At 40.2% G+C, this 6,962-nt stretch overlaps 1 non-coding gene across 1 annotated transcript; it reads left to right on the top strand.

Annotated features, from left to right (window-relative positions):
- The first annotated feature begins 5,831 nt into the window (after positions 1–5,831).
- Positions 5,832–5,938, top strand: LOC141603151 (small nucleolar RNA R71). The gene has a single exon (XR_012525046.1). It is a non-coding gene; the product is annotated as a small nucleolar RNA R71 (small nucleolar RNA).
- Positions 5,939–6,962: the final 1,024 nt, after the last annotated feature.

Raw genomic sequence — 6,962 nt, 5'->3', positions numbered from 1 at the left:
TTTTTGCAAACTTTCTTTCACTTTTCATTTCATTGAACTCAAGTTAAATTCTTTTTGTGCCCATTCCCTTTGATGACAAAAATGTGGTAGAACATGGATGATGGATGGATGCATGGTTTCAAGAGTCACCTTGGAATAAACGGTAGCCAAGGAGTTATCACACCACAAGGTATTCTTGACTAGGCCTTAAACTATGGGTCAAAGGATACTAGCATGACACATCCTAGGGTGTTTTACAAGTATTCTAACAAGCAAAGTCTTAAGAAGAAAAAGCATCTACTAGGGCCTATATACACTTGTCAAGCTTCCCAAGTAGACGGTTTCGCAAAATTTTTCTAACATGCAACTACATGCCATGATGCAACTAACATATAAACATCCTAATGCAAATGATTCTTCCAACTAAAATGACATATAAACTAAATGCAAGTCCTAAGTTCACATTGTTATAGCGCATCAATAAAAATAAAGCCACATAGTCATTAACATAAATAGGAAAAAGGAGATTGGAAAGATCATACCATGCGGTCTTCAATATCCTCATGTCTCGGATGTGGCGTAGTCGATCAATATGAACAAGGGTAAAACAGACACAATAGATACAATAATATATACACGACTACACTACAAAGAAAATGAACATGTTTTTGGTTTTTCAATTTTTCAATTTTTTATGGTTTTTTTGAAATTTTCAATTTTTTTGGATTTTTGAATAGAAGTTAAGTTAGAATTCTCCATCCCCACACTATATGGGCATTGTCCTCAATGGCCAAAATGATGGGAAATCATACAAGCATGATGCATGAATTCTACACTAAATGCAAGCTACACTAATCTATACTACATGATGCATGGTTTTTGTTTATGACGGAGAGGATAATTTAGATTACCTCCCGTTGTGTGTGTATGTATGTACTTCCCCAAACCGAGTTAGACATTATTTCTAATGTCCTAAGGTTGGGTGTAGTTCATGCACACACGATGCAATGCATGAAACTAAATTTGTCATTTTGGGTTTTTAAAAGTGGGAACAGTAAAATAAGAACACCTCAATGGGGCCGAGGTGTTAGTCCTCTATGTTGGTAGGACAACTTCAATCATGATCAAGATAAATAAATAAAACAAAGAGAGAAATAGACAAACCTCAAGAGGGTAGGAGCCTCCAAAGCTTGCTAATATTCCATCATATCATCACTATCATCATCTTCCTCAATAGAAGTGGACTCATCACCACTTCCCTCTTCACTTTCTTGTTCACTTTGTTCATCATCCTCTTCTTCTTCTTCACTAGCCTCTTCATCAATGCTATCATCAACCGCATCACCGACAACCTCATCGTCACCCAGAATCTCACCCCTAGATGCACTCGGAAAGAAGACTTCCCTATCCGCCCAACTAGGCAAAGGACATGAAGGATCAAGGAGTCCTTGCCTAGCTAAATGAAGGAGGGGTGGATATTGGGCTGAGTAAGCATCTTCCCGACCCTTAAAAGCTTGCTTATGCATCTCTTGCATAAGAAGAGTCATATAATCTTTGCTTGCTTCAACACCTTCGGGTTTGAACTCTTGGTACTTGAAAGGATAGGGTGGTGTGACAATGGAAAAGGAGGGCATTTCAATTTCATCCCTTTGTTGTCGGATAATGTATTCGGCCTCTTTTGAGAGGGGAAGGAGATAGTTGGTCTGATGGACACTTAAACGACAAATCTTCAAAGGCAAAGTAAAAGATCAAGCCTCACTAGTGAGCCACCCATACTTGGTGTCAAGAGGGTTATGAGAGACCCACTTGTATTTGTTTATCATAGTATCCAAATCAATGAGATGACCACCCTTTTTTGCCACATACTTGCTATCCTTATTGAAGTTCGGATCAAAGTATTTAGCCAAAAGAGTGACTAGATCTCCATTTACAATAACGGTAGTGCCTTGCTTCCCACAATCAAAATTTAGCAATTTATCCACCAAAAGCCTTAGAGAGTTGAAAGGCTTGGTGAATTCCCTTCCAATGTTTAAGGACGACTCAAGAAGAACAAAATCGAGCTTGGTAAAGTGGTTGGTGTCTTTTCTTGCAATGATGGTGTTCCCTATGACCTTGTGCCACACTCGAATGCCCGGATGGTGAACTAATAGAGCGCGACTAGCATGATAGTTCTCAAATTTCCTTCCGGAAATCGCCTCCCAAAGAGGAGCGGGGTCATACTTTCCAACATTCTTGAAATAACTAGGTGAATCATCAAGACCCAAAGCTTTACTCATTTCCTCAAAGGAGATGCGCCTACTAACATTAGCTAGGCGGAACTCGATGTTTTCCATGGTCTCTACCTTTGTAACTTTCAAAGAACTCAAGAATTCTAAGGTAAGGGAGGGGTATGTCAATTCTTTTGTTGTAAACAATTTTTCCAACCCCATGGCTTTAAAGAAGGCTCTAGTTTGCTCAAGGACACCCAACTTATCTAAGGCATCTTTACAAATAAACTTGGTGGATAGAAAGGATTTTCTAGCAAAATTGGCAAAAGTTTCCCTATGGGATTTGGAAATGAAAATTACCTCCGGATAGTTCAAAAGTTGAGCAATTTCCGGAGTAGTAGATGTTGTTGCTTCCAAGGGAGGTTGTTCTTGTTGCACTTCCAAGTTTGAGCTAGCTACGACCATAGGCAATGAGGCTTTCTTTGCTTGAAGACTCTTTTGTCTTGTTGAGAGTGCCTTTGCCTTTGGTGCCTTTGTTGCTCCTTTTGTCCTTGCCATTGATGCTTGAACCAAGAAAAGAGTGAAAATCTTCAATTTCCAAGTGTACCCAAATCGATTTTAAGGTGAAAGGCTTTGCCTTTATAAATTCAAAAATTGACTCAAAGGTTGAAGATTTTGTGCTTGGTTTGATTTTTGTTGAAAGAGGAGTGATTAATTTTTGTTAGAAGGATGTTTTGATTTGATTTTGATGAATGTGGTTGAGGAAATCTTGTTTTTATGATGGAGAGGATGAGGGTTTTCAGTTTTGTGTGTAATGCAGGGGGAAGACGGGCGGCTTTCCTTCGGGACGCCCGGATTCTGTCTGTTCTGGGTTGGGAAATCCTCGCTTAAAGACGGGCGTCTTTGAGCAAAGACGCTCGGATTGTTCAGCTACGGGACGGGCGTCTTTCAGTGAAGCCGGGCGGATTCCTTTCCAGGGATTTTTCTTGTTTTTCTCAGCCAAAAAGACGGGCGGCTTCCCTTGAAGGACAGGCGTCTTTTTGAGGACGGGCGGATTCTTTTGCAGGACACCCAGATTCGTTAACAGTCCCAAAATTTCAAAAATTCAGCTCATGAAGGACGGGCGATTCGGACCAAGACGCCCGGGTTGCCTGAAGACGGGCGGATTCTCTTGAAAACGCTCGGATTCTGCCCCTTTTACCCGGATTCATTTCCATCTGTGTACTTGCATATCCCTTGTCATTTTTCATTCTTCAAAATCTCGTGTTCTTCGTTGTGGGGGCACTACTAAGGCATGGATAGCCTAGGCAATTGCTATCCCCACACTAAGCTAAAGAACTACACATCAATTGAAATCATTAGTCCCTCCCTTACTTCTCTCAAAAATGATAATTACCTTGATCAAGGCACAAAAATCCAAAAATGGCAAAAATGCAATATAAGAATTAAAGTGCGAGTTAGGGGGTTAAAAATATTTACAAATGGTGGTTTAGGGAGGACTACACCAAACTCTCATCCTTAGTGAGATGTTATGGGGGCATGTCCAAGGTTTTGTTGATGTTGCTTAACACCTTGAAGAAGTAATCAAAAGCTTGTTCATTGTCATGATAAAGATCTTCAATAGATCTTTGCCCTTGTTGTCGGTCTTGATCGATAGCATTACCAATATAGGGATTGAAAAGCCCTTCAAATTCATCGTCCCAAAGATCACACACTTCATCTACTTGATCACTAAAGATCTCTTGAGTTGATAGAGATAACTCTCCCATTTTCTTGTCTTGGCCAATGAGGCCATCTTCTTCATTGCTTGACTTTGGTGAGCTTTTCAAGCTCTCTTTGTTACAATTCACTTGCTCTTTGAATGGAGCATCTTCAATTTTCTTCTTCCATTGGAGTTCCGACTTCTTCCTATCATCCTTCCGGCTATAATGATCAATCATAAAACATGGTTCATGCAAACGGGGAGCTCTCGTGGTCTTGTCAAGATTGAAAGTTATACTCTCATCTCTCACTTCTAGAGTGAGCTCTCCATGTTTCACATCAATCACCGCACCCGCGCTGTGTAAGAAAGGTCTTCCTAGAATGATTGGAATGTTGGAGTCTTCTTCCATATCAACAATGACAAAGTCCACCGGGATGAAAATTTTTCCAATTCGTACGGGAACATCTTCCCATATCCCTAATGGTGTCTTCGTCGATCTATCGGCCATTTAGAGTGTGATATTGGTGCTTTTAAGCTCTCTCATCCCTAACCTTTTACTCACCGAGTACGACATAACACTCACACTAGCCCCTAGATCACATAAGGCTTTGTTGATCGTGGTGTCGCCAATGGTACACGGTATTGAGAAGCTTCCCGGATCCTTGAGTTTTGGAGGTGAACTCCCTTGAAGTATTGCACTACTCACCTTAGTGAAGGCGATAGTCTCAAGCTTCCGGATCGACTTCTTCTTTGTGAGGATGTCTTTCATGTATTTCGCATAGGCCGGCACGTGATTGATTAATTCCGTGAAAGGATATGAGACTTCCAAAATCTTCACAATTTCCATAAATTTTCCAAGTTGGTCATCAAATTTGGGCTTGGCTTGACGACTTGGAAAAGGAAGTCTAATCATAATGGGCTCCTTCTCCTTGACCTTGTCTTCATTTTTCTTTGAAATTTATTCTTTTGATGGTTCTCCATCCTTGGAGTTTTGCACAATTTCTTCCTTGTCACTAGCTTTCACAACTTCATCCTCAACTTGCTTCTTCAGTGCTTCATACCTTGTACCACTTCTCAAGTGAATGGCACTAACCGTTTCATGTCTTGGGGGATTACTTTGAGGTGGTAATTGCCCCTTTTGTCTTTGTGAGCTTGAAGATGCTAGTTTAGTCAATAGGGTTTCCAACATTTTGGTGTGAGCTAGGATGTTGTTGATGGTGGTTTCCTTTGCTTGACTATCCTTTTGCATTTGAGTGAAAAATTCTTGTTGATTCTTTTGCATTTGAAGGACTGCTTTTTGAACATCAAAACCTTGGTCATTTTGTTGATTGTATGGAGACTGATTTTGGTAACCTTGGTTTTGGTTGTAAAAGGGTCTTTGATTTTGGTTTCTCATGGGAGGTGGGGTGTATTTTGTTTGAGGGTTTTGAACATTTTGGCTTTTGTATGAGAGATTTGGATGGAATTTGGTGTTTTCATTGTAATAGTCGGAATAAGGGGTACCACTCTTGTATGCTTGGAAAGCATTTACTTGTTCATTTGTTCTCCTACACTCACTTGGGTCATGTCCAAAAGTTCCACAATTCTCACATATCCCACATGGGATTGATGAAGATGCCGTCATGGCATTAACATGATGCTTTGGTGATTTTGAGGCTTCTTCATGTGTAGCCATAGCCTTTTCAAACTTCAAATTGATGGTATCAATGTGAGCACTAAGTTTTACACCCAATTGAGTAACGGAGTCCACTTCATGCTTTCCTGCTCTAGTAGCCTTGCGAGATCTACTATATTGTGAGTTATGGACCGCCATTTCCTCAATTTTGTTCCAAGTTTGATTGTCATCAACTTCGGTGAACATTCCATTTGATCCCACGTTGAGAATGTTCCTTGAATCTTCATATAGACCATTCCAAAATTGTTGTACCAAGAACCACTCGGTAAGTCCATGGTGAGGACATGAGCGACAAATTCCTTTGAACCGCTCACAAGCTTCATACAAAGATTCTTCATCCCTTTGCTTAAAACATGTAATTTGAGCTCTTAGCATGTTAGTCTTTTCCGGTAGATAGAACTTTTTGTAGAAAGCTAGAGCCAACTTCTTTCAAGAATCAATTCCGAGAGTGGCCTTATCAAGGCCCTTCAACCATGTTTCGCGGTGCCAATTAGAGAAAAAGAAAATAAGACCCATCGAATTTGGTCTTGAGTTACACCGGTTTGAGAAATCGCATCACAATAGTCACAAAAGGACTCCATATGAGAGTGAGGGTCTTCACTAGGCATCCCCCCAAATTGGCTTCTTTCGACTAATTGGATAAATGCGGATTTGGCAATAAAATTTCCGGTTAGATGTTGTGGTGTGGGAGTACCATTGGGTAGGTTCTCCTCGGTGGGTACGGAATGTGATGAAAACATAGGCATTGTGGGTTAATTTTGTGTTGTATTTTGTGTTGGGTTCTCCTCACCTTCTCTTGCAAAAGGGTTGATGAACTCAATAGTTGGTTGAATGTCTACAACCTCAATAATACCTCTCAAATTTATCCTAGCAAGTCTTCTATTGGTTGTCAAAGTTCTTTCAATTTCACGATCAAAAGGTAACAAATCACCTTGTGACCTTCTAGACATGCAAAATATCAAACAACACGAAAGCAATTAGAACAAACCTTGAGGAGTTTTACTTCCCCAAGGCAAAGAAAGACACAACTAATAACAATATAAGAAAATCTAAATCAAGTTAACACCGTCCCCGGCAACGGCGCCATTTTTGGTCGGACTAAATCTTTTCGGTAACTTGTCGTTAGGAGCACCTAGACCAAACCACAATTTATAGCTTCACAAACAACTCTACAATTAGTAAAGAGGCAAGTAAAGGTCGGATCCCAAGGGACGAAAATTGAGATGAGATTTCTATTGCAACTAGTGGTGTCTTAGGGGTATCACAATTTGGGTTGATGTAGATGGTCACTAAACTAAATAGCAATGAAAGTAAACAAGCAAGATGAATTAAAAAGGGTTGTAAACAATTGATAAAAAGCACTAGGGTATCATGGGGTCATAGGGGATTCATGGGAATT

Source organism: Silene latifolia, chromosome 9, assembly GCF_048544455.1.
Source record: "Silene latifolia isolate original U9 population chromosome 9, ASM4854445v1, whole genome shotgun sequence".
NCBI lineage: Eukaryota > Viridiplantae > Streptophyta > Magnoliopsida > Caryophyllales > Caryophyllaceae > Silene > Silene latifolia.
The sequence above is the reverse complement of the archived record's forward strand: the minus strand, read 5'-3'. Positions and strand labels throughout refer to the sequence as shown.